Source organism: Peromyscus maniculatus, chromosome 21 (assembly GCF_049852395.1).
Source record: "Peromyscus maniculatus bairdii isolate BWxNUB_F1_BW_parent chromosome 21, HU_Pman_BW_mat_3.1, whole genome shotgun sequence".
Classification (NCBI taxonomy): domain Eukaryota; kingdom Metazoa; phylum Chordata; class Mammalia; order Rodentia; family Cricetidae; genus Peromyscus; species Peromyscus maniculatus.
The window spans coordinates 11,436,035-11,463,240 of NC_134872.1; the positions used below are offsets into that span (position 1 = coordinate 11,436,035).

The 27,206-nt window shown below is 46.3% G+C and overlaps 1 protein-coding gene across 9 annotated transcripts in view; it reads left to right on the top strand.

The window, feature by feature from the left end:
• The first annotated feature begins 1,070 nt into the window (after positions 1-1,070).
• The window catches only part of Adarb1 (adenosine deaminase RNA specific B1), a 129,660-nt gene continuing 103,524 nt past the window's right edge, over positions 1,071-27,206 (top strand). For 2 of the 9 annotated variants that reach the window (XM_076558553.1, XM_076558557.1), the window contains exon 1: positions 1,077-1,267. The gene's annotated coding sequence lies outside the window, so the exon portion shown is untranslated. Of the gene's footprint in view, positions 1,268-1,776; positions 5,549-5,929; positions 6,000-27,206 lie in introns of those variants that run through there. The other 7 variants (XM_076558552.1, XM_076558560.1, XM_076558559.1 and 4 more) reach the window with 7 other exon arrangements.

The following is a 27,206-nucleotide window of genomic DNA, read 5'->3' on the forward strand; positions in this document are numbered from 1 at the left end:
ACCCCTGTAGAGACTGCCTGGTGCCAAGCCTTTAGGAAGGCTGAAGAACTCATTGGAGGGTTGGTCCGAGGGACAGGCTCTTCTGTTATCCTAAGTGATGGGAGCGGACGTTGACACGCTGCAGCACCGCTTCTGCGGTCAGTTTATGCTCCAGATTCTGGACCTCTTCAGGCCCCATTCTGGCATAGCACCTTAGGATGAGATCGTCAGCTGAGAGGCCATACAGAATGCTGACTACATCCTAGCAGCGCTTTACCTGCGCTCATCTTTTACTAGTCCTCCTTTTTTTTTTTTAATTTTTATTTTTAAACAAACGAGGAAACAGGCAGAGCGAGTAAATGAGATGTCTGGTATGTCTTAAGAAGTGGCAGAGCCTGAACTTGACCCTGGGGGTCTAAGTTAAAAACCTACTACCATTCCTAGTTCCTTAGACTCTCCCAGTGACCAACACTAGACACGCTGATTCACAAAATCACGTCCCTGGTTCTCTGCTTACTTATCTTCAACGTCTACGGAGGGGGTGTGGGACCAGGGCCATCTCTCAAAAGTGGAGGAAGGCCCAGGGATGCTTCCTGCAGGATTCCGTGGTACCACGCACTAGATGCAGTGGGTCTTCAAGCGGGGGCAGTCACTGCCGCGCTTCAGTGGCTCCTTTCAGAGGAGGAGCCTCCTCCGAGGCTCCCTGCCCAGTTCCCAGCTTCTTCAGAATCTCAGGGTTCTTGGTCCTACCCCCCCGCCCCCCCCCCACACACACCTGTCCACTCAGTTCCCATCTGGGGCTCCCGCTCACTCGGGTCTCCCCAGTGCAAGTTCTAGAATCCCGCCCCCGTCGATCTTCTCAGTGCGCGACCGAGGCTCCCTTCCCCTTCGAGTCTCCTTAGCGACAACAAGATCTGTTTTGGGTTCTAACTGCTAAGCCCTCGCGGTGGCCGCCGTAGGCAGCAAGCTGGGACGCCGCTTCGGGCCCCCCACCCCACCCCACCCCCGGAGGCGCGGGCGGGCGCGCGCACGTCGGCGTCGGGCGCTGACTCCACCCCTGCCTGCGCGCGCGCGCGCGGCTGCGGCGGCTGGGGCGGGGCGAGCCGAGGGGGCGGAGCCGCCGGCGCCGAGGCTGAGGCAGAGGCTGAGGCAGCGGCTGAGGCTGAGGTGGCTGAGGCTGAAGGCGGCGGCGAGGAGGGGCTCCTGGCCGGGGCCGCGGGGCCAGCCGAGCCCGCCGCAGCGCCGAGAGCCAGACGCCGGCAGCCCGCGGGCGCAGCGTGACCCGAGGGTAAGGCGGCGGGGACGCGGGCGGCCGCGTTTATGTAAGCGCGGGGCAGGTGGCTGAGGCCGCGCAGCGCCGGCGGGTGCGGACCTGACCACCGACCCCAGACCCTATGGACCCCGGCCCCGGGGCCCCGCGGCGGGCTGCGGGGTGGCTGGCGCATCCCGGGCGGTGCGGGGAGGGCGGGCCGCGTCCTCTCGGATGCGCTGCGCTGCGCTGCGGGAGGAGGCTGCGCCCAAGACGGCTTGTCCGCTCCTGGAGGCGCCGCGTCCGCGTGGGATGCGCTGTGCCGCGGTGAGCCGAGAGTGCGCCTCCCGGACAGGAGGCTGTGCCCGCGGAGGGGACCCTCTACTCCAGGGAGGGGACCTGTGCCCGTCAGAGAGGAGGCTGCGCCCGGGGAGGTGAACCATGTGCCGAGCGGAGGGGACCTGAGCTCCGGGGAGGGGATCCTGTACCCCGGGAGGGGACCTTTGCCCAGCAGAGGGGAGGCTGCGCCCCGGAATGGGGGACCCTGTGCCCTGCAGGGGGAAAGCTGCGCCCCGGGATGGGGACTTTGTATCCTAGAGAGGGGACCTGTTCCCAGCAGAAGGGAGGAGACACCTTGTGTCACTCTGAAGCTTCGTCCGGGGATGGGGACCCTGTGTCCTGCAGAAGGGACCATGTGCTTGGCAGAGGAGAGGCTGCGTCCAGAGAGTGGGTCCTGTGTCCTCTGGTCCAGAGGGGACCTGTGCGGAGCAGAAGGGAGGCTGAGCCCCGGGAGGTGGGAACCCCGTGCGTGCTCCAAGGAGAGGAAGATGTACTAGGGGATGGGGACTTGGTGCCCTGCAGGAGGGACCATGTGCTTGGCGGAGGGGAGACTGTGCCCAGAGGAGGGGGACCGAGTGCTCCACAGAGGTGAGAATGCGTCACCGGGAGGGAACCCTGTAACCTGCAGATGGTACTCTGTGCTCCGAGGAGGGAGACCCTAACTCTATACCCCACATAGGGGAGGCTGTGCCCTATGGAGAGCACCTTGTGCCCTGCAAAGGAGACACTGCGCTCCCAGGGAGTGGACACTGTGACCCGGGTAAGGGGAGGCTGCTTTTTGGTGGTCCGTGTCCCTCCCGAGGGCTCGGAGCTCCACACAGGGCGCTGTGCGCCTAGGTGACGAAGTTCCGAATGCCCCGATTGCCTGGCGTCTGCTGCTGTGGGAGTCATCTGGGACATTAGGGGCCGGAGGTGAATTTTGACGCGCTCGTATAGGTAGTAGGAAAATCACTGTGTGGTGACCGTGTGCTAGAGAAGGTGTCAGATGGGGCTGTGGACGCTAGAATGTAGTGGCACAGGAATTGCCTGTCGGCGACCAGAAATGTATTCCGTTCGGTATTTATGAGGGGAGTATCCGCACCGCTGTGTCTGTTTGGACGTTCATGTTTTCAGTTAGCGGGTTTGGGTTGTTACTTCTGATGAGGGCATCTTTTTCCTTCTTTTGAAAACCATTATTGCATTCCATTCTGGAAGTATAATGGAAAGTGGCCTGATAACAAACTTGTTTTTTTTTACTGTTAGGTGCTGTAATTAAGATGACCAAACAGTAGGTTTTGCTTTTTTTTTTTAAACTGAGAATAGAAATAATGTATTAAGCCTCATTGTACCTTTGAAAGGAAGCTATGTCTTCCAAAACTGTCTCAAGAGCAGTTTCTAAGCTGTAAAAGCCAGCTGTTTCTTCCTTTCTCAGGGATGAAACTTCTTTACCCTTTTTGCTTGAGAGGGTTCCCTGGAGAGAAAAACAGAAGAAAAAGGAGGCAGAAGGTTGGTTGGTACAGCTCCTTTTGGAATGAGAGAATTAATGGTCCCTTGGTACAGGTTCCTCCCAGGGGCAGATTCACAGCATGAGCACCCCACAACAGGCGCTTGATAAATATTGGATGAGACACACTGGGCTGGGTGCTGTGATCCCACAGTGGTGGAGAGGTGGAATTCACAGGCTTGGAAAGGAATGCATTCTCCATGCCTGTTAGATGTCAAGGGGTTTCAGAAACTGGGCACATTCAGTTACTTTTGCGTCAGCTGTGGAGCTCCGGTTGGAAGGATCCAAGGAGACCTTTCTGCAAGGACAATGGTGAAGAGAGAAATGAATGACGTATATCTTCCATGATGTGTTCATCCAGTCATTGCTGGTAGGCCAAGGCAGGAAGATTAGCTACCAAGAAATAACATCATCCTGAAAACACATCTTGGCTCATAGGCAAATTCACTTCATGAGTTTATGTGCCATAAAGCGTTTAGACTGCTTTAGAATTTTTTGGAATAAAAAATCATTTAAACCCATCTTGTCCTGTGAATGAACAGTTTCCAACTGGTCATGTGCTAGATCTTCTCTCTGGAGTCACAGTGCTGAACTCTACAGGCATAGTACAAAAACCCACTGACAGTTTGCCTTATTAATCACTTTAATAGTATTAACATTTTGAGATAAAATTATAATATTTGCAAAAGTGTTAAACTTTAGCTTTTAGGTTTAAAAACTTAAGTATGCATATAATATATTCAGGAAGGCAAGCAATTCATGTGTACATAATATATCCAAAAGACTGAACCTCATTCTGCTCTGTACCCCACTGCTCAGTTATATAATAACTATATATTGTATATGAAATTATACATATATAATTTTTAATGTCATTTTTTTCTGGTACTGGAGAGTGAACCAAGAGCCTGGCACATGCTAGGCAAGTGTTTTACCACTGAGGTATATCTCAGCCTTGAGAAATGGTCTCACTAAGTTGCCTAGGCTGGACTTGAACTCATTCTCTGTGTAGCCCAGATAAGCCTCAGATTTTCAGTCCTCCTGTCTTAGGCTCCCCAGTATCTGGAATTATGGACCTGTGTCAACTTTTGAAATAACAGTGTTTTAAAGTTTCCATTAACGGCATAACAGCAGGATTCTTATTTGTCATGGGCACAAAGGAGGACCTGCTTATAATTTTTTAATCCCAAATTCCTTTATCAGTAAGTTGTATTTAAGAACTGGATTTTATTGCCTTGAGTGCTGTGACTAGCCATGTAAGTATATAGGACCATAGAATATTGTTTAAATAGCTAGGAGGTTATCTAGAAGCGACTTTTGGAGACTGTAGTCAGTGAAGTTATACAAATGTTAGAGAAATGATTAAACTTAGTATGAAAGCTTGGAGAGGTTCAGTTCTACTGGGAAACTTGACGGTTTTCTGTGTCACTTTCTAGCGCAAGAGTTTCCAAAGTCCACAGTTTGGTGTGAGGGAAATGGTTAGGCTTAAAACCCTTTATTTAATATGTTTATAGTATATTAAGTAGGATAAATAACTAGCAACAATTTCACTTAAAAATTATCCACTAAATCAGTGGTTCTCAACCTTCCTAATGCTGCAACCCTCATATTGTAATGACCCCCTCAATATAAAATTATTTTTGTTGCTACTTCATAACTGTAATTTTGCTACTGTTATGAATTGTAATGTAAACATATGATATGCAGGATATCTGATATGTGACCCCCTGTGAAAGGGTGGACCCCTGAAGGGGTCATGACCCACAGGTTGAGAACCATTGCACTAGATTCATAACAATTTCTTCCTTGGGGCTGGAGAGATGGTTCAGTGGTTAAGAGCACTAACTGCTCTTCCAAGGATTTGGGTTCAATTCCCAGCACCCACATGGCACCTAACAACTGTCTATAACTCCAAGATCTGACACCCTCACACAGAAACATGCAGGAAAAACCACCGATACATGTAAATAAATTAAAAAAAAAAAGATTCCTTCCTTATCCCTTAGTGACTATCTTTCTCAAGGAATGGATGAAGAAGGTAACCAGGTCAGCAGAGATCTTTACCTTGCTTTCCACTGCAGTTAGGATCATTAATATCAAGAAGTTGTTGTTGCTTTCTTTTAAACAATTTGATAATACTGCCTGTTGTTCTTCCCAGTGTTTATCCTTATGTGGTGCTCTAGAAATATGTATGCCCATGACTTTGGTGCTAGGCATGATGGGTTGAGTTCAGATGAAGCAGGAAGTGAATGAAAGTAGCTTGAAGGTGCCTGGGATTTATGTTAAAGAATGGAGTGGAAGCTTTTGGCTCTAGATGAGTGATTTTCAAACCGGATGCTGTTTCTTTCTCATTGGTAGTATCTGTGTTCCAGGTTGCTGTCTAAGGGAACCTGATGCGGCTAGTTTTGCTCACCTGTTGTTCTTATTATGGGCACAGCAGAGTGATAAACAAGACTGGACTCTAAAGTCTGTGTACCCTGAAGGGCAAAGAAGACGGGGTAGGTGGAAGGAGACAGAATAGGTGTTGTGTGGGGATGTGTTTGGCCACAGCCTGATGCAGCCTTCCAGGCAGAGGGGACTCTGGGGTAAAGGCCTTGACATGTGTTGTTAACATCAGGGAGCCATTGTGGTCAGAAAGGGAGGGAGAGTGGCAGGAAATGAGGCTGGAGAGGTGGGGAGGGCTGCTTCTTGCTGGAGGGTAGAGGCTGTGGTTAGGGATTTAAATTTTAATCCCAGAGTGATGGGAGGTCTTAGGACGATGGCTGGCCGGCCTGCTCTTCCCCCTCCCCCTTTCCCTTTTAGAGAGTTTTGAACATGATAGGGAAGGACAAGATCTCGTTTATCTTTCAAAAGAATCATTCTGGCTTGTGGATTTTTAGGAGCTTGTCATGTGCCAGGCTGTTCCAGATACTTCGTGTATGTAGAGTCAACCAACTGACAGCCCACAAGGTGAACATTATTACTGTTCAACGTTTTTATTAATTTATTTTATTTATGTGTGTGTGTGTGTGTGTGTGTAGACAATATGGAAGTCAGAGGACAGCTTCTCAGATGGTCAGTCCTGTGAGCAAGTACCTCTACCTGCTGAACTGTCTTTCCAGCTCCTTGCTGTTATTCCTGTGTTATACATGGGGCTACCAAAGCAGGAAGCAGTGAGGTGCTTGTTCAAGGTCACATGGTCAGTGGCACAGACAGATCCTCTATAGCATGTTGCACTCATCCCCCTCACTCCATTGCTGTAGGCAAGAGTGACAGTGGAGACCAGTGAGGAGGCCCTGGGTAGAAGCCCAATCAATCACCAGGTTGGGGCCCCAGCAGGAGGGAGAGGTGGATTCACCACTGTGTAAAATGCTTTGTCTGTGAGGTGCACCATTGTTTTTATATTCCTGACAGAGGGAGATGTGCCAGTGAGAGGACGACAGCACTTTCTTACCACTTAGCATTCATTTATACTCATTGAAAGGGCTGACTTCGAGCAAAGACGATTACGGTGCTTTTGTGCTTTCATAAAAAAGGATACTGTTGTTTAGATCTGAGTCTTCTGACTTTTAGCTTGGGGTAGTGCCATGTTGAGTAGAGTAGGAAGCCTGGGGAGGTTGTGTGTTTAGGGTAGGGATTAGGACTTGAGATTTGGAAAATGAAGCCTAAGACCTTGCTCAGCAATCATACCACACACGATCCTGGAGGTCAATGTGCCACCGCTTAGCTATTTAATTTTTCTGTGCTTCAGTTTTTCATCCTTAGTTCAGGGAGAATAGAATTTGTATCTTGACCAGGCTTGGTGGTGTAGACCTTTAATCCCAACATGAAAGAGGCAGTTCAGGGCCAAACAGGACTACATAGTGAGATCCTGTCTCAACAACAACAATAACAACAGAAAGGAAGGAAGGAAGGAAGGAAGGAAGGAAGGAAGGAAGGAAGGAAGGAAGGAAGAAAGGAAGGAAGGAAGAAAGGAAGGAAGGAAGGGAGAGAGAGAGAGAGAGAGAGAGAGAGAGAGAGAGAGAGAGAGAGAGAGAGAGAGAGAGAAAGAAAACAACAGAAAGAGAGAGAGAAGGAAAGAAAAAGAAAACAACTGTGTCAAATGGTTGTTGAGTCAATATGCTGAGCTAATGAAGAAAGCCTGAAATAGTACCTGACTAGCAGTATTTAAGAGTTTGCTTAGCTTATTGTTTTTATGATTAGTCATCTGAATGAGAGATTTGTGTAGAAATGGAAATTCAAGGACAGGCTCAGGAAAAGATTGGGCCAGGTATGCAAATTTAGGTGTCTTTTTTAGTATAGCTGCTCTTTTGTATCATCAGCTGGACAGTGAATATGGATGCAAAAGAACAGAGGTAGGTCCTGGTAGGGACTCTTGGCAAGGGGTCCACAGGGGAGGGGACACTGGACTGTGCTATTGAAGTGGAGGCTACTGAAGAAGAAGGCAAGCAGGAAGGTCCAGTGGCCAGGAATCCAGTGATCAGGTAAGTACTTTTCAGTCTTAGGCGTCTGGAAAAATATTTCCTTGGATTTGATGAGAGACAAGCCATCAGTGACTTTGGTGGGGTTTTATAGCAGTGGGGAGAAGGGACATTTGGGGCATTAGATGTAGATGACTCTCCAAGGAAGTTCTGTTTAAAGGAGAGCAGACTGATGGAATTCAAAATGCAATGGTCTAGGCTCCTGTATATCTTGTTTTAGATGATGATGGTAGCATGTTCTTAACCTGATTGGAATGAACATTGCAGGAAGCAAGTCCTTGAAAAAGTTCCCGGGGCTGAAGGAGAGAGGATGTTCCTCCTCAGCAGTGGGGCAGCTATTGCATCTGGGCATCTTCAGTTCATTCAAAAGTATTTGGGGCCGGGCAGTGGTGGCGCACGCCTTTAATCCCAGCACTCGGGAGGCAGAGCCAGGCAGATCTCTGTGAGTTCGAGGCTAGCCGGTCTACAGAGCCAGATCCAGGACAGGCATCAAAACTACACAGAGAAACCCTGTCTTGAAAAAAGCAAAACAAAACAAAAAAAGTGTTTGGAAGACATGCTAGCCTGGATTAGGAGAATGGTATAGGATTTAGAATATTGTTCTCACAAGCAAACATGCCCTGTGGTCTTTTTGTGGAGAGGTTTATATGAAATGGGATTTTTCTTTATTAAAAAGTTCCCTTGTCTTTAAAGTGTCCTCAGAGGAAGGAGAGCTAACATCCTTATTTTCCAAATGTGTAGCCCTGGTAAGAGGACCTGACATCTGAAAGCTCTAAAAGAAAGCTTGCATTTGGAATGTCCCCCAACCCCAGAGGAAGGTGGCTTTGAAGGGTGCCAACATTTACATTGATGTTCACCCTGTTTAGCAAAATTCCCATTAGGAGTTTGATGACATGCCTTGCTTGCATGAGCTTGACTTGTATTCTTTGTGGCTGTTTGAATACTTAATGGTATGAGGTTAGAAGCACCCTTATTTTCAGTGTGATGCTCAGAAGCTTTCCCCGTATAGGGCAGAACTCACTGTTGTTACCTGAGAAGCAGGGACTTCCATGCTCAGGCAGGCTTTGCTGGGAACCTGCTTTATGTGTATGGCTGTGGAAGACATCAGGGACAGGAAGAAGGAGAGCTTACATTTCAGGGAAAGAGAGTAAGTAAGGCACAACAGATGTTGTCCTTTGAAGTTATTATATCTGTGACTTGCTAGAAAGATGTGTGACTGAAGTCCACATGCAATATGAGTTTTGTCATTTGGAAAGCTGGAGGGCAGTGGGGCCATGGAGGGCAAGAGGACCTTTCCTGTGAAGGTATGATGAAAAGATAGTTGGGGAACACCTGCTTGGTAGAGCTGTAGAGACTCAGTTTTTCCTACTATCCCCTCATAACATCATCCTCAGAGGGTGGTGAGATTTCACACTGCAAGCAATCAGCTCTGCACCAGATATCAGCAGTGTCCTGTGATCCTGTCCAGTTGGATACTGTCTGCCCGGAGCATGATAGATCCCTAGACTAAGGGCTCTGTCTTTAAGATGACCTCCACTTCAGGCCCAGTTTTTTGTCTGGACCTCTGGAACTTCTGCTTGACCAGTGACAAGTCAGGGTTCTCACAGCCCCTCCTCAGAGTGGTCCCCAGAAAGGAACCATTTTATTCACGTTCACATTTTATTATAAAGGTTATTTGGAAGCACATAAACACACAACCTATGAAGAAGTGCCAAGTGTATTCTGGAAGGGTACTGCACATAGAAGCTTTGACCCTAGGGCACTGTGTAGCATGTGGGTGAGTTCTTGTTCAGCTTCTCATAAGCTGCCACATGCTGAGCTGTCCAGAAGCTCCAACCATGTCTTATAGCCACTATCTCCTTTCCCTGATGCCTGTTCATGGCACAGGTCACTCTGATAGCCTGTGTGGGAGCCCAGCTGGGTTTGTCTGGTCAGCCTTCTTGGTCCTCCTCCACCTTTTAAAAATATTTTTATTGTTTTTTTTGTTGTTGTTGTTGTTGAGATTTCATGTTTTTTTTTTTTTTTGTTTCCTTGTTTTTGAGACAGGGTCTCACTATGTAGTTCAGGCTGGCCTTGAGCTCACAGAAATACACCTGCCTCAGCTTCCTGAGTGCTGGGATTAAAGGCATGCACCACATGCTAGTTAGGGTTACTATTGCTGTAATAAAATATCATGACTAAAAGTAACTTGAGGAGAAAAGGGTTTATTTGGCTTACACTTCCATATCACTATTCATCATCAAAGGAAGTCAGAACAGGAGCTCAAACAGGACAGGAGCTGATGAAGAGTCCATGGAGGGGTGCTGCTTACTGCGCGCGCACATGCGTGCGCACAGGCCTCTGAATGCACACACATCATTAGAGATGAGGATGAATTTGGGAATTGGTTATCTCATTTCACCATGGGTTCTCTGGATTGAACTCAGGTCATCAAGGTTGTGTAGCAAGTGCTTTCACCCTCTGAGCCCTCTCACTAGGCATTTCTTGACTTTGTGTAGCATTTTCTATTCTATTCTGAAATGGGTCTGATTTGTTGTCAGACATGGTAGGTCAGGGAACTGTTAGGGAAGCTCTTGCAACTCTGAGTGGTGATACAGAGGACCAGAAGAGTCTTCAATGACGGACACTTTATATCAGATCACTCACTAGTGTATGATGTGTAGTGTTTGTTTGTACTTGCTTACTCTTTGAGATACATCACACGTTATCTGTAAGTCACAAACTTTCTAAGTTTTAAATTGGTAGAACTAGTATGCTCACTTGCACTTGGGTCAGTTACTCCTTACAGCAGTCCCTTATGGGAGATCCCATGGCTGATATTTTTCAGATCAGTCATAAAACTTATGTAAAGAGGCTCGGTGACTTCTTGGGAGAGTTGGATATTATTTAGCTAACAGTTACTAAGCTCTTACTGTGTGTCATGCATGGTTAATCTTGTTTGATCCTCATGTTGATCTTGAGAGGACACTGTTATGTGGGATGGCCACCACCCCTTTTCATTGCTGGGAACTTGCTCTTAGGGCTTACCTGAGTGGCTGCCTGCCCAATCTCCCTTTTTCCACTATGTGTCCTTTCAGTTTGTTCTTGACTAGCAGCCAAGTATGAGTTCTTAATACAAGGCACATCACGTCACTCTCCTGCTTGAAATACTGCACCTGTTCCATCTCAGGTGCTCCCAGCAGTCCCTTCTGTCTCCTACCTCCAGTCTGCCCTTAGTCTCTAGCCAGTCCTCACATATTTTTGCACACATTCATATGATGTACCCCTCCTTTCATCCACACACAACTACCTGGCAGGAACGGAAGCCCCTGGAAGGCAGGACTATTGCTCTAAATGTCCTGAGGCCCAGAACAATGGCTGGCAGATGGCAGGTACTTTTAAATCCTTGCTGAATGAGAGAGTGACTTTTTCTTATTCCTTCTGTAGGTGGTAAGTGATAGAGCCTGAATTGAGGAAGTTGTCTGCCTCTGCAAACGTATGCTTTTCTGCCTTACACACTGCCCCCCACAGCCTACTGTACTTGCTGAATCAGTCAAGTATTTATGCCCATATGTCTGTGTTATCTCCAGACTTCCTTGCTTTTCTTTGTAGAATAGAAACATTTACAAAACATTCAAAATTGTTATAAAATCACAAAGTACAATATAGTAAATTAATCTGTTGAAAACAGGGTGCTCACATCCTGAAAAAAAAAAAAAAGTTGTGCCTCGACAACATCCTCTTACACTCTTGGGCGGCATGTGGTTGAAATGCATTCCCTTAAGTGATAACAGCATTTGAAAGTCGGATGCTCCGGGAGGTTTCAGAAAAAAGCAGCCAGACAGAATGAAAAATCTATGTGATTCAACTGTGGAGGCTTACAGGAATTAAAATTGGTTGAAAAGCAAGCAGGAGAGTGCTCCAGAATTTAGGGACTTGTCAGGGGTAGTCCCAGCTTGGTTCTGAATCTGCCCCTGCTTCCTTGAATGTGAAATGAAGATGCTAAAGTGGTGGCTTCTAAGGTTCATTGGTTGTCCAGCAACTATTGATTGCAGAATTCCTGTGCAGGTGTAGTTAATAGCACATAGCATGCCCCTCAAGTCCTGGCTGCTAAGGTCCATACAGGGCTCACACTTGGTACACAGCTATCCCTTGGGTCAATGACTGTTGAGAGGGTGCGGTATGGGAAGAGGGGTCTGAAGAGTTGAACAGATTTGGGGCAGGATTGAAGGAGGTGAGATAAGGGACTCTGGTTTTGTGAGGAAACACCAGACTTCAGGGGGCCAGCGTTGGTAAAGCCTTTTGCACTTCATTTGGTACAGAGGGACTAGGTTGTCTATTGTCTTGAAACTAGCAGTTCTATGGGTTTGGAGTTCATCATGACTGATAAAGATAATCAATTAAGATTTAATTGCCCCTTCTCCTAACATTATAAAGTTGTTAACACGTCTACCATTTGGGGGTAGAAAACAAGTCTGAAAGTCAACAGGTTTCCTATGCCTTTGCTTATGGGCAGTGAATATAAATACAGGCTTATATTGTTGTTGTTAAAAAGTACAACCCAATTACACTAATTTCATGATAGCTAGCCTACTTTGGGTGAGTTGGTTCTATTGAGAAAAGGGATTTACTAGAGGTTGTTAGGGAGCCTGACCTTAGAGCCTTTCCAATCTGATGCCTCTTACGCTTCGTGTCTCTTTTTCTGTACCAGGCACCTGCTTCCTCAGATTTTTCTCTCTTGAGGTAGAATCTTGTGGGGGTGTTGGATTGGCAGAGCCCATCACCTATATGTATCCTGGCTGCATGAGAGCAGATGGGATTCTGTGTGCTGTCTCAGAGGGAGCACTCATTACCTAGGTGGCCCCTGACACGATACCCCCCTCCCCCAAACACACACCTCACACAAGAATGGGAAAAAGCCCTTAGTGTTAATTTACACATACTCTAGGCCTGAGTACAAATGGCCTGAAACCCATCTGTTTGAAGGTAAAGGCCCCAAGAGACTCATGTACTTGGGCCACAGTTCAAGGTGCAATGACCTAATTGTTCATGTCCATACTGTTCTAGATAGGAGGAAAATTACTTACATCAAATGCGTGTTTATTAGCCTCCATGAATACAGATTGATTTCTTTCTGGGGAAATATCCACCCAAGATAACAATACAGCCAATTGTTATTCTGGAACTGAATTTATCATTTTGTATTTGGGTTATTATTATTTTTTTCCCCATGTAACATAGTGTTCTTTTGTGGAATACCCCAGGGGATTATTTTTCCTTTCATAATACATTGAAAATTTATTTTCATTAAATGCTATCCAAACTTTTGCAGAGACTCATGCAGTAATTTTTTTTGTTGTTGTTTAAATTTCCAGTTCCAAGAAGGTAGTGGCATAATCAGTGAATGGTAAGTAACGGCTTCAGTTAGAAACTGGTTTGAGAATGAAGCTGCAGTATCTTTGTTCCATAAGATGTGGAATTCAGAGGAGTGAATCATAAGGATTTCAGAGCTACACTTGGGATCGCAGAGTTCAACCTAGATTTCACCATTGCTGAAACTCTATGAAAAGAATTGGCTTGCAAAACATCTCAGTTGGCTTTTGGAAGTGCTCCGAGGAAAACCTCTGTCTGGATTCTGCTAACCAGCTGTCCTCTGGCATTTATGCCATAGAGCTACCAGGAACAGAGACATTGACTTCTTCTCTTGGGATTTTCCCCCTGTGTATTTCTTGGTACCTCATAGTAGATGATTATCGCCCACATGCAGATGACTGAGTGACATATTTGATCATTTCACAGAAAAGCTTTCTGTTCTTTAATTTTATCCCCTCTGGTGAAAATGTATAAGGACAGTGATTATATTTCCACAGAAAAAGCTGGTGCTGTGTAACCTGCAGGGCACTGCCAAATGTCTGCCTCTTGTGCATGCCTCGTGTGTAGTTCCCATTCTGCTTGCCTGAAGTTTTCCCTGTGTTGGTCTGCTGTGGATACACATCGGATGGGCATGAAGGGCACACTCTTACCAGGTTTAGGATTGTTTATCCCTAAAGACCCTGGCTGGAGCAAAGCAAGGTTTTCCTTTTTCTCAGCAGCAGTTTTGAGCACTGAGATTCACTAGACTATGCTAGCTGTGTGTGAAGGCAGGACAGGGCAGCACTGTGCCGACATAAGGTCAGCCCTGCACCTTATCACAGTCTATCCAAGAATTGATCCAGGAATTTTCTTGATCTTATTGACTGCAGAAGGAAGCAATACATAATGCAAATAGGATCCAGTTATGTCTGAAGATTCATTTTCAGAGTGCTCTGGAAAGATGAGGCAGAAAATAAAATTGCTTATTTTAGTTCAAGGATTTTCTTGCAGGTCTGGGTTATGGCAATATCACCATAGTCCAGTTTTGGAGCTTTCCCATTTCCCAAAGTGTTCTCCATGTCTGTTTTCAGTTATTTTCGTTGTAGCTTGTACTGGCTGGCTTTGTGTCAACTTGGCACAAGCTAGTCATCAGAGACAAAGGCACATCAGTTGAGAAAATGTCTCCATAAGATCCAGCTACAAGGTATTTTCTTAGTTAGTGATCATTGGGGAAGGGCCTGACCCATTGTGGGTGGTGATATCCCTGGGCTGGTGGTTCTGGGTTCTATAAGAAAGCAGGCTGAGCAAGCCATGGGGAGCAAGCCAGTAAGCAGCACCCCTGCATGGCCTATGCATCAGTTCCTGCCTCCAGGTTCCTGCCCTGCTTGAGTTCCTGTCCTGATTTCTTTTGGTGATGAACAGTGATGGGGAAATGTAAGCTCAATAAGCCCTTTCCTCCCCAACTTGCTTTTTGGTTATAGTGTTTCTTCAAAGCAATAGAAACCTTAACTAAGACACAGCCCCTGCCATAGACCATCTACATGCAGTCTCTAGATGATTCCCTTTTGCCAACCCTTCATCTGAGTGAAACCAGGTCCTAGGCAGACTTCTATGCAGGGTATAGTTCATTTACATGCATCTAAGGCTCACCCGCCCTGCAGGCTTGCAGTAGTCTGCTCTTTTGTTGTGTGGATGTAACACATCCCAGTTATCCCTTACCAGAGATGGCTTTAGGTTGTTGCCACTTTGTAACTATTACAAATAACGCTACTTCAAACATTAGTAAAATGTCTTTGTGTGTGTTTCCTATTTCTGTCAGGTGGATTGGTTTTTCATTACCTTCTACTGGGCTAGAGAGATGGCTCAGCTGTTAAAGGCTAGGCTTACAACCATTGCCTTTTACTGAGGAGTTCTCTACACTGTTTAAAACCTTGGTTGTTTCCAGCATGAATTATCTGAATTATCTTGACTATAATGTTGAGCAGAAGCTATGTGGATTTCTCAAGATTCCAGTCTTATGTCATATCCTTAGTAGTGTGTGTGTGTGTGTGTGTGTGTGTGTGTGTGTGTGTGTGTGTTTTACTCAATCATCAAAAGAGAAAATCAACTGTACCCTTCAAGCCATGGAATCCCTAAATAAAATCCACATTCAGCCTATAAAAACACATAGGTGCTTACCTTTGACCTAGCTTTACTTCTAGGAATCTCCCTCAAGACACACATCCAATAATATGAAAACATGTGTAGAATGACCTAGATAGTCATATGCATGAGAGGCTTGAAGAACAGGATAATCTCTGTGGACTGTCTTGCAGCAATTTCCAGGACGTGCTGAGTACGAATGTTTGGTGAATTTCCTTCATGTTGGAACACCTGCTGGCTAGAAGCTTGTACAGGAAGAGGTGGAATGGAAGAGTGTGGTCACAGCAGGATGTAGAAGTGATATAAAAGAAGGGAAAGGTGTCACTACATTGTTACAGTATACTTTATACTGTATATCAGTGTACAGTATACTGATACAGCCTGGCCCTTGGAGATGTAGATATTTCATGTACCACTGAAGTAGGTAATTAGGATACATGGTGACCCTATATAGGATACAAGTAGAGACCTAAGTAGAGCAAGTGAGAGAAAACAGTGTATTGACTAGATTCTGTGAGGGTAAAGCTAGAAGAACCAAATGAAATGCTGTTCTGTCCTGATAGATTTATTTCAGAAGGGTCAAGAGCTAAATGTGGGACGCTGTACTGTGTATAGGATTTCGAACATGGGCAGATCATAGTGGATAACAGAAGCCAGGGTTTCCCTTGCTACAGGAGCTTTCAGATAAGGGCAAGAAGGGCTGGAATGGGGAGTTGTATTGGAATTGAGTGGGCTTTAATAGTACAAGGCAATGCAGGTGCATGCGATCTCACGCGGGTCCTCTGGGAAGGCCCAGAAGTAATGTCTGTTAGTATCAATGAATGTATCCACATACCCTGTGCTGTTGCTCATAAAAGACATCTCTGAGATGTTTGTTGGTGCCTGGAAGAGTGGAATAGCTCAGGAGCCAACCTGAACAAAGAAAGGGAATCATGATTAATTAGTTGATAGAATAAAGTACAGGCCGCTCTCCACTCATATAGACGGCTGAGCAGATAAGCATGTTAAACATGGGAGAATGGACAGCTCTTCCTCATGGAAGAATGCCAGGCAGTGTGGAAGGAACAAGGGCCTAGAAGCCATGGCAGGTGAACACCAGGGTCACAGTGCTAGGGGTTCCAGAGATCGGTGCTAAGATTAGTGGGAAAAAGTGGAGGAGAAAGGGGTTATTTGCCTTGAAACAGAGCATCTTTACCCCAAGTTGTTTATTTATTAAAAAGGGGAAAACAGTAACTTAAGAGTGGAGAAGGCAACAGATAGTGCCTCACCAGGGGTGACCTGACCTGCAATGGGCTTGCCTACCTCATGCGGTCCTCTGGTGTCCCTGCACAAACAGGTTCATTATCTAATCAGGAAAGAACTCAGACTGCTCCCTCAAGGGTCACCTGTCAGTGCTCAGGCTGTGCTCTTACAGAGTATCCAGTTGAGGAGAAAGGGAAGGCTGGGGACCCTGGCTTTGCTTAGAGGGCATAGAGAAGCCACAGTAGTGAGATACAAGGTGGAGTGTTGGGTGGGATCCTGGAGAGATAGGGTTAGTGGGAAGCTGCCACCTGTCAGTAAAGTCTAATGTAGCTAATGGTACCACACCAGAGTTCATTTCCCAGGTTGACAGTTTCCTACCCAGTCTTTCCCAGTGCTCACAGCTTGAATACCTATGCTTAGAGTTTCAGGGGAGGGGAAGTGAAGGGGGTATGGGAACCCTTTGTATGTTTATTTTCAATCTTCGTGTAAATCTAAAATTTCAAAATAAAAAGTTTAGAAAGAATGCACAGGGAGAGCACACCCGGAGCAATGGTGATCTAAGTTGTGAAGGGGAAGCCAGCCTCTGCCCTCTTGTCTACACAGTTTGTATTCCTTTGCTGCTGAGAGAGGCTCAGGTCGCTTTCAGTGAGACATCTTCATTCCTCCTGGAAATCCCGGTTGCCTCTTTAGCTGTAGTGTACAGCACTTTGCAGATGTCCCTCCACATATGGGTGAGCACTGGTTCCCAGGGGCAGGAGTGCTTCTCTCCAACCTCAGGAAAAAGTGAGCCCTCAGCTGACCATAATACTAGAGGTGCTGTTGAGTATTTGCTTCCCGATGTGGAATGAGTGTTTCCTACATTAGCTTCCTGCCTTCCTTGATCTTAGGCTTTGCTTGCCTTCCTTCCCTTCCTTCCCTTCCTTCCTTCCTTCCTTCCTTCCTTCCTTCCTTCCTTCCTTCCTTCCTTCCTTCCTCCCTCCCTCCCTCCCTCCCTCCCTTCTTTCTTCCCCAAAGAGAATATTTTTTTTTACATAGTTAAATATGTTGGTCTTTTCCTTTATGTCTTTTGGGGTATTATATCTCATCTAAGAACATTTTCTCTGTGTTATTACTCATTTTCTTCTAGTAGTTGTTTTGCCTTTCACATTTAGCTGATTCATATGAAGTTAATTTTTTGTAGCTTGAGGTTGGCCTAATATGTTGGCCTCCATTTTTGAGTGGTCTGCCTCATGCCCGCAGGTCAAGCATCATCACAGCAGAAGACTCATCAGTTATCCTCCAAGGCTTGTTATTGTGTGGATTTTGTATGTGATTATAGCCACAGCTTGCAGTTATATCACATGGTGTTTACATAAAGCATCATATTGGGAACACATGGTCTACTTATGGCATTATGATATCTAATGCCTAGTTGTAGAGTTATTAATTGTCTAGAGTCTTGGATACCCTGTGGCTTGTACTGCATAGATGGCTCATAGTGATGATGAGCAGGCAGCTTCTTTGACCCTTTCCTCTCACCCAAGTCCCCTCATGCTGCCATTAAATGGGAGATTAAATTGTAGATGTTCTGTACATATTATCTGTGACAAGTTACTGTCTTTTCCCAGTTTGCTGAGGACTCTAAAGAGTCATCTTTGTCATGAACAGCAGTAGAACTTACAATCTGCATCCTCTGTATCTGCTGAGATGGTCATGGCTTCCCTCTGCAATGTCTAAATACAGAAAAGTTCATTGTGGGCTTCTTGGCATCCTGCACTCTGAGGAAAACCTACTTCTAACACATTGCAAACTCACATTTTCTATTTACTAACGTCTTCAAGAGGAAACTTCCCACTTCCAGCCCCTGAGCTTTTCCTGTTTTTTGAGATGTGGTTTACAGACTGCACAGTATACCTAGTGGTGTAAATATTTAGCACCTTGCTCTCAAGGTAGGTGAAAAAGCCTGATTTGGAGCATTTACCACTTTTGTTAGTTTATATTTTATCTCAGCATATCCATGTGCTGTCAGCTGGTTGACAGACTGCTGCAAGTGTGGCATTGTTGGGAAGCAGGTGATAGCTTTCCTGTTAGTGTTCTCATGTGACCATGCCCTGAAATAACTCTGTGCTATTAGGTCAGTGTGTCTACCTCTTGAGGTGGCTGGTGCTGACCTGTGTCGCCATGGTGTCTTTACTCTTGGCTTGAATACCTGCCATGTTCATCTTTAAGTAGTTCTTATGTCCTGAGCATGTGGACCATGACTGCTCTGTGATACTTTGTTGGTTTGCACAACATGGGTTGTGATAGCAGCTCTGCTTAAATGTGGGGAGTGCCATTGGCTTACGTTCACCCAGCTTCTCATCTTTAGCACAAAGTAGGTCTTGCTCCATTTGTTTGTCTACCCTGTCATTGAACAGATTTTTTTTTGAATTCCTACTGTGTTCCTGTTATCACACATTTTGGAAGTATGGTAGTACATACAAAAACCAGCCAGCCTTGTCCTCATGAAGCATCTGTCATTTCGCTGCCACATCTATAGACTGTCCCTGACAATTTTCTCCTTATGTAGACCTCTACTTAATTTTGCCCCTGGTATTATTTTAAGTCAACTTGATTTCTTCCACTGCTTGAGTTTTGAAATTCCCTGCTTTGATGTTAGTTGACATTCACCTTAGCCACTTGTATGATTGTTTCTGCTTCTACTAAATTCTTATGGTTAAAAGGCAAAGAATTGAATTGTGATTTTACATTAGAAAAGGTTAATGCTTAAAGGACTATAAGAGTACAGTAATTGGAAACTTGGTGAAATAGTACTTTTTATGGCATTAACTGTCACCACTGAGTGAGCAATGGTGGGCCTGGTCTATGTCAGTCAATCCTAGAGCGGGCAGGAGGTGGTGTGGGCCTCTGACTTGAATTTCCTCTGGTGAATGTGTCTGGGTGGCTCTGAGGACTGGGAGCCTGGTCATCTACCCATTCACAGTATGTTTAGCATGCTGGGTACAGTGATGAGCTGTGGGTGAGAAGGTGGATACTCTGAGTGGTGAGCTTTGTGAGGAGGAGGCACTGGTGAACCCAGATGGTGCTTGGATGGTGATGGGCTGAGCATTTGGATGTAAGCCAGGAGACCCTGGAGGACCATCTGCTCATCATTCTGCATACTGGGTTGGGTTTCTGCTGTTCTAATCCTTTGCAAATTAATTCATCTTTAGTTTAAACATCATTATTTTATTTTAATAAGAAAATGGCTCTACTTTATTTATTTGGAACAATTCACAAGACTCTAGAGATCAGCTTCCTTCTCAGATTTCTTGGAGAAAGGTTCAGAGGAGCAGAGTGTGATAGGGAAGGCCTGTAGTTACTGTGACCAATGGCAAAAGGCCTGGAATACAGCAGGCCTGTGCTGAGATCCCATACAGTCTAATTCTCTTCCCTTGATCCTTACAATGACATCTTCCCCAGTGCTCTGTTGGAGTGGACAGTTCTCCCATCCTTTTATTTGTGTGGTGACTGACCTTTCTCATCTTTCTACAATAACTGGTTGGTTTGATGGATTCAAAACATGAACATAAGAAGAACATGTTTGGGGAGTATACAAAGTTTCTATTTTTAGTACAGTTATACCTTGGAATTTAGTCCTTAAAGGTAACAATTATGAGAGCAAGTCTTAGTCTGGAAGTTGATCACTGTTATTTCATCTTGTCACCCTCCTCTGCCTATTCCTCTCTCCTTCTCTCCCCCCACTTCCCTTCTCTTTTTCTCTCCCTTCCCTTCCCTTTTCTGTTTTTTCCTCCCTCTTCTATAGCAGCAATTAACTAGGCAATTCCACACAGTTTATCTGGTAATTAAAAGAGGTTTATTTCAGGGGTAACTTACAACCAATAAGGGGTCGATTACAGGATCTGGGGGAAATGAGGTGCAGTCCAGCATAGTTCTCTAGAGAACTCTGACTTGGCCTGCAGTCCAGCCTCCAGGACCAGGAGGAACTAAGAGAGCAAGCATGTACGCAACTCAGGTCTTAAGGAGTCTCTTCTCAGCCACACCCCAGGGGCAGATCATAGGCAGGTGTGGCAGTTACTTGTTGCCACACTAGGGGCAGTGCTTCGAGGTCAAAGCTGGAACAGCTACCCACTACACCTTTCCCTCTCCTTAGTTCCCCTTCTTCTTTCTCCTCTCCTCTCCTCCCCTCCCCTCCCCTCCCCTCCCCTCCCCTCCCCTCCCCTCTCCCCTCTCCCCTCCCCTCTCCCCTCCCCTCCCCTCCCCTCCCCTCTCCCTTCTCCCCTCCCCTCTTCTCTCCTCTCCTCTCCCCTCCCCTCTCCTCTCTCCTCTCCTCTCCTCTCCTCTCCTCTCTCCCCTCCCCTCCCCTCTCCTCTCTCCTCTCTCCTCTCTCCTCTCTCCTCTCTCCTCTCCTCTCTCCTCTCCTCTCTCCTCTCCTCTTCAGATGATGCCTTGCTTTGTAGCCTGGCTGGTCTTGAACTCTTGATCTTTCTGCTTTAGCCTTGTAAATGCTGGCATTACCTGTATATACCACTATACCTGGTCTGAATGTTACCTTTAAAAATCAGAACTTAGGAGCCCTTGTCTAAAGTAAAATTTCCTCTATTGCTGTGTTCTATTAGATTATTAAAGAGGGACATGATGTATTTACCCCTGTAAGTCACCTTGTTATGCCTGATACTAATAGCACATGACACAGGAAAAACACAGCTTCCTATAAATATTGAAGCAGTGCCTAAAACTAGGGACTGTTCCAAATCCCAGTTGATACGAGGGACATGGTCACTGAAGCTGTTTTTAGCATCATGCTTGAATCTAACCCTTTACCTGAATAATTACTTAAGAAATTATTTTAATAATAAAAGTCTCCATTCCTGTAAAACAAGAGTTGTAATCCTGTACTTCTTTTAATTCTTTTTTTTGTGATGTATATGTATGTGTGCATATATATGTGAATGTATGAAGACCAGAGGTCATTGTTGAATGTCTTTTTCAATCACTTTCTACCTATTTTAAAATTTTATTACTATTCTTTTCCCCTCTCTCTCCCTCCCCCCCTCTTTCCCCACTCTCCATTTGTGTGTGTGCACACTTGTGTATGTGTACACATATTCGAGAGCACAAGTGCAAGCACATAGTCACCTGTGCCGTGGCAGGCATGTAGAGGTCAGAGAACAACTTTTTGGAATTCTGGGGATTCAACTCAGGCTTTTTCAAGGCAATTTCCTTTACCTGCTGAGCCACCTCACTGGCTTTCCACCTTATTTTCTGAACAGGATATCTCACTGAATTTGGAACTTTCTGATTCTGCTAGGCTTGTTGAAGGCAGGTTTTCACATCTTCCCTGCACTGGGATTGCAGACACCCCCACCACCCCAGCCCCCTTGTGGTTGACGGGGACTGAATTCAGGTTCTCTTACTTGCATGACAAGCACTTTACTGACTGAGCCATCTACCCGGGCCCTCTTTCTTTATTTTCTTGAACATAGAGCCTAGGTCCTAAAGATGTCCACATTGCTGTTCTTCCTAGTGTTCTGACGTTAAAGAAAGCTTAATCTCACTTCTGCAGCCGATAGGTGCTCTGTTAGTAGCCAGTGGATCAGAATAGTTTTGGTGTCTCAGATCACACCCCAAAGCCGACACAATTGGAACAATGAGAACCAGGAAACCAAAGGCTCTAAAATCAGCCACCAAGCAGGCAGTCTCTGAGGAAGGAAGCAGCCCCACCACTGCCCGTGCTGCCTGGGGCTTCACTTAGTCACTTGTCCTCGGCTGGGAGCCAGACCCTGGCTGGTGCGTACCAGGGTGTTCCGAAGTTTGCCTGTTGTTCTGGGCTTCCCTCTGTATTTCCAGTCAACTCTCAAGGCTAGGAGAACCCTTGAAGACTCACATAAGGTGTCAGGCCTCCTTACTGGTATTGGGTATGACCACCTAAATCTGCTTATGGCTCTGCCTGCAGGCTTCCTGAAACATCCATCTCATCCTGGAGATAGCACAAGATACAGGCATTGGTGGGTGCTGAGTCCTCTGATCATGTTGTTACTCCTTGCTTGTACAATGGTGTTTCAATCCTGCCTCTGTGTTTCTGGAAATAGGATTGTCCTGCTTTGGTAAAGATTCAGGTGTTAGAAATTTCTGGAACTTCTGAAATCTGTTGTTGCACATGCACAGGCCTTCTTGTTATCTGTCTTCTGCCTTTTGGCCAGGCCTCTCTGCAGAAGAGGCCCTTCCACTGCTGGCCTGGAAGAGCTGCAACCTCTGGTCTCAGGGCTCCTTACCAGAGGAATGGGGGCTTGATGTGGTGCAGTCCGGAACCCTGGAAGCCACTGCTGCCTAGGCTCCTTCCACATACCAGATCCCTGGTCCCTAGACAGAGAAGGGCCTGGGGGGGCTTTGAGTTCACCTGGTTCTCCCCTCCAGCCATCTTTCACAGCCAGCTCGTCTGGCATGCCTCTGCCAAGTGGGGTAGAGGAAAAGTCCTTGTTGGGGTGGAAATAGTTCGTGATGTAGATGTATCTCAAGCAATTCCACAAATGATGAAAGATAGCCACTGTGAAGAAGGAGGAAAATGAAGACCTTAGAACAGGACAAGGGTCATCTAAGAGAAGAAACTTACTGTCTTGCACTGAGGCAAGCTTCTATTCCCACATGCTGGTGGTAAGTAGCTCTCCTAACTTACTTAGATGTCTACCTCCCTGGCTCAGGTTTCAATCTCCCCCTAACTCTGAAGTAGCTCTTCTAATCCTTAACAACCTAACATTTGTCAAAGTATCTCAGGAGGCCCTGCTTTTGACCTGTGCCAGCCTAGGACCTTCTTGGCTTAGTCTTCTCTGTGCTCCAGGCTCCTCTACTTTTCTCTCTTGGGTGCTCCTGCTCCCGTCCTGAACCCCTCACAGCCTCCTGGTCAGCTGCCTTCCTTTGTCACCCTCCACTCATGCCCCAGGGATGCATTTTGGCTATCTCCTAAATCTGTCAGCCCCTGGGTCCCATTACTGACAGGAGAGCATCCTGGGGCCAGGACACCATTCTGCCAGCTCTACTCTGGTGCATCAAAGTGTGGTTTTTCATCTCCAGCATGGGTCCCTTGGTCTGGTAATGGCTAGTCTTTCAATAGCATGATTGGGAAGCAGACCAGAGGGAAGCAGGGAAGAGTGTCATTTTCATGAGGAAAGCAAAAGCATTTTGGGAACCCAAGGGGAGGAAAGGCGTCTGGAGTTGCTTTGCTTTTATCTTAGCCTCCTTAGGAGTGATGGCACCAAAGGAAAACTGAGAAGGGTTCAGAGAAGGGGTGGGGGCCCTCTGGGGCCTTGGGAGGAGTCTTCTCTCCTTTGCTCTTCGAGTTTAGTTTCTATGTAGGATGATCTGCTGCAAGCTAGAGCGGAGGGAAGGTTCCTTGGGCTTTCTTCATTGCCCTCTAGGCAGGAGCTGAGAGACCCCAGTGCTCTAAAGAGAAGGGGCCATGGTGCTGTCCTCGGTTAATGGGAACAAAGGCAAGCAGAGAAACCAGCTCTTCTGGGCACTGTCATGCAGATGAGAGGGGTCAGACTCATCTGAGGACTGCACCTTCCCAGCCTGAGAACTAGTCAGGGATACCCACAACCCTGGTGACATGATATGAGGTGACTTGGGTCTTTTTCAAGGGAAAAACCTCTCTTCCTTGGGGCAGGATAAATTCGAAGCTGTATTTGGAAAGGCCACTGTGGCACCACCACCTGTGGAGTTTCTGTGACAGGAGGGTTGGTGCTAGTGGGGACTAGAGATATGCCTGTGAGCTTGTGTGTCACTTGGACCTGGCTTGATTAGACACAGCTCAGAGGGCATGACTTCCGCTTTGACAGCTGAGAAGTGCTACCATTGGATGCAGGGCCATGCTGGTCACTAGTGCCCTCCCTTCTCAAGCTCCATGGTTCCTGGTGGCTTGCTGGGATCTCTTCTCACCTGCTTTTCCAGGCGCATAGCATCTGCAACCATGCTTCATTTTCACAGCACTTGCCACCAACACCCACTTAGTTGCTAGAGATCTGGCGCATGCCCCAGGATTTCTGCTTCCTTTTATCATTCTGTGTGCTCACCGTCTCTGCAGCCTCCTTACCAAGATGTCCACTTCTCCAGGACTTGCTACCGCAGAGTAGTTGGCAGCCTAACCCACATCTCTCTTTTGCTTCCGTGGAAGTCTCCTGACTGAGCCCCACAGTTCTTCCATGCTATTGGTACTCTGCTCACAGTTGTCAGAGGTCACTGTCCTAGCCCTGTGCCTGCAGTCCTCAGAGACATCCTGGTACCTCTGGAATAAAAAACTCATTAGCTCCAAGGTGTGTTGGACCTGGCTTCCATCTGCCAGTTCCTCAGACAACCCTCCCCATGTCCACTGCAGCCTGTGGCCTCCTCATACAGCTCTCCCCATCTGCTTGGGTCCTCCTCTCAGCCATGGGAAGTGGGTCCCAGAACCCGACTGCTTGGTAGAATCCTCACCTTACTTTGTGATTGTTAACCTGCTGGGCTTCAGTTTCTCAATGTGTAAAGCAAGATGTTAGTCCCTCATTCCTGTGGTGATTAAATTATTGGGCAGTGTGTTTGAGGCAGGGTCTGGTGAGCCGGATATGCTAAGGAGTCAGAAGCTGCCATTAAGGTGGTATTGTTTATGTCCCATCTGTCAGCATACTTAAGTGCCTTCCCAAGCCCAGTTCAAGCTTCTCTCTAGGGTAGAGGCTTTACCAGTGTAGGCCGGGTGCTGGCCTAGCTTCTCCCTAACCCTCACTGCCTCTATCTTAGAATTAGCACTTGAGGTTTTTATGCCAACTACATGTTCCCTGTAGAGCAGAAATATCCTTGCTATAGGTGCATATTTCCCCTAAGAAGATAATGTCTCAGTAGCTGTTTTTCCAGCCTCTGATGGGGTGGGGTGGGGTGGGGTGGGGTGGAGCACTAACTGATAGGTGACGGATCCTCAGGATTGTGGGTGGTGACCTGACAGACATGTTCACTCCTGCCTTCCCATTCAGGAATCCTCATGGTTGTAGGTTCAGCATTGCTCCTCACAGCAGTGTAGGACTGGTAACTGAAAAATGTGATTTCCAGTGGGACAGCAGTCTTATTTGATTATATCTAATAAGTTACAATTAGTTGTATTTTTATGTTTAGTGTGAGTCTATTAAAGTCACTTTAAAACATTTTAAAATTTATGTTTGTATATGTTTGGGGGGGGAGGGGTAGGGTGGGTGAGCACATGTATGTTCAGAAATCAGAGGACAATTTAAGGGAGTCACTGGGGGCCCTGGCAATTGAACTCAGGTGTCAGGTTTGGTGGCAAGCAACATTTCCTACTGAGCTGGCTCCCTAGCCCCCAGTGTTTTTGTTTTTATTTTATTTTTTAAAGTTTAGGTACATTGGGGGCCTTTTTAAAAAAACATGCCATTTCTGCTAGATGCAGATCAATTAAGGTACCTAAATCTAAGTGTGTGTGTGTGTGTGTGTGTGTGTGTGTGTGTGTGTGTGTGTGTGTGTGTTAACCATCATACCTGGTATTGCTGAGAATGCCTCCTGACCTGCCTGCCTTAAGCTGTGATGGTCACAGTACCCAAGTCCTCAAGTATCTCTGTAGGATGTGAACCTGATGCTACCAGAAGGCTGTTGCATCAGCTTAAGTTCCCCAGTCTGTTTGAGTAGTCTGTTGCCCTGTCTAGAGATACTGACTTATACACAAAATAGTCTAAATGTGAATTTGCAGAGATAAAAGCATGCATAAAACAATGTAACATTTTTGTAAACATAGTGCAAGTAAGCTTCTAGTCTTTTTAAAGAATAAAAAAGTGTGTGTGTGTGTGTGTGTGTGTGTGTGTGTGTGTGTGTGTGTGTGTTATACTTGTGAGTCCAGATATCCATGGAGTCCAGAAGAGGGCATTGCATCTCCTGAAGCTGGAGTTACAGGCTGTTGAGCTGTCTGACATAGATGCTGGGAACCGAACTCAGGTCCTCTGTAAGAACAGTTGAGTGTTTTTATCTACTGAGCTGTTTCTCTAGCCTGTATTTCCTTTCTAAATACTTGGTTTGCCTTTTTAGTCTTTCCTGTTAAAGATTTTAAAAGCTACATTTAAAAGTTTACCTTTAACTTATAAAAGCTATTTGGCCTACCCAGATGCCAAAGGTAGCTCCTGAAGGTCATGTGGGAACAGGTTGGAATGGTAGCTTCAGGCTCATGTTGAGTATTGGAGCACACATGATAGACCTGCTGACTGATGGAGTGTGGAGCTGATCCAGCTGTCCTTGAGCCAGGTGGTTGGTCAATTTTTGTCCCCAAAACTCTTTGGTTCTTGAGAGAACTCTACATCAGTGGCTATAAGGGTGACCTAGGAGGATGCCAGAATGCCCATACTTCTCTGCCAAGACACTGAAGTTCCAATAGCAACCCATCATTTTGTGACTTTGTAAGTTTAAAGAGTGAAAGATAAAAGGGAAGGGCATGTCTTGAGTCCGAGGGTAGAGTTGCAGTCATCTAAGTTTCTAAACAGTGCTCTAGCTCACCAGGAAGCTGCCTTTTCTCTTCGCTCTTGGTATTGGTCCTAGGATCTGGAGACTTCAACCTCTCTAGTGAGATCCTCTTTTCTGATCATTTCTGTAGGTTTTTGTATTGTCAGCTGCTTATGTGCTATCCCTAAGATGGGCATGTCCAGGCTATAGCCCCGAGTTAACCATGAGCCTCAGAGCCAGCACAGCAAGCAGTTTGAGAGGGCTAGGTACAGGGAGGAAGCTACTGCAAGTATGGAGCCCAATGCTGGGCAGTGATTTTGCAGCCAATCAGGGGCTACTAGGGGTCAGGATGAGGGTAGGCTTAGGCTCCGAGCAGGTCTTCTCCAGCAGTATCAGTAGAGTCAGCAGCCGTAATGCCAAGTCAGGCTCAGCCACCATGGTCACATGCTCCACACTGCTCTATGGTGCTGGTATGTGCCGGTGCTGCTTGGAGATTCTAGTCAAGGAATTGGGAGTCTGCTCTGGGTCCTGTCCAGTG